Source organism: Penaeus monodon, chromosome 21 (genome assembly GCF_015228065.2).
Source record: "Penaeus monodon isolate SGIC_2016 chromosome 21, NSTDA_Pmon_1, whole genome shotgun sequence".
NCBI lineage: Eukaryota > Metazoa > Arthropoda > Malacostraca > Decapoda > Penaeidae > Penaeus > Penaeus monodon.
In genome coordinates, this window is record NC_051406.1 from 27,055,037 (window position 1) to 27,055,448 (window position 412).

Genomic DNA, 412 nt, shown 5'->3' on the forward strand with positions numbered 1-412 from the left:
GTTCTTTAATAAAATTATAGGGTGAAAACAAGAAAGAGGACCCCATCGATCACGCAAGAACCCCCTACCTACCATCCCCCACCGTGATCAGACACATACGAACCTTTCCTTTCCCAAAATCTCCTCCCCCAGTCACAACGCCCCCTACCTCCACCCCTCCTCCACCCCCTATACCCAATCGGCAATCCTCCCCTCCCAAAACCCTCTCCTCTCTCCCTGCCCGCGGCCAGCCAGCGGCCTCGCGCCTTTGCTGACTCCCCGGCCTTCAAATCTGCTGAGCTATCCACATGCCCCTCACCCGGCGCTCCTAGCCAGGAGACCCCGGCCCATATAGACTCCCCCCCCCCCCAAGTCAACTAAGAGCCATCCCGACGTGAGACCCAAAACCAACATGCCAAAGAAAACCAAGGTT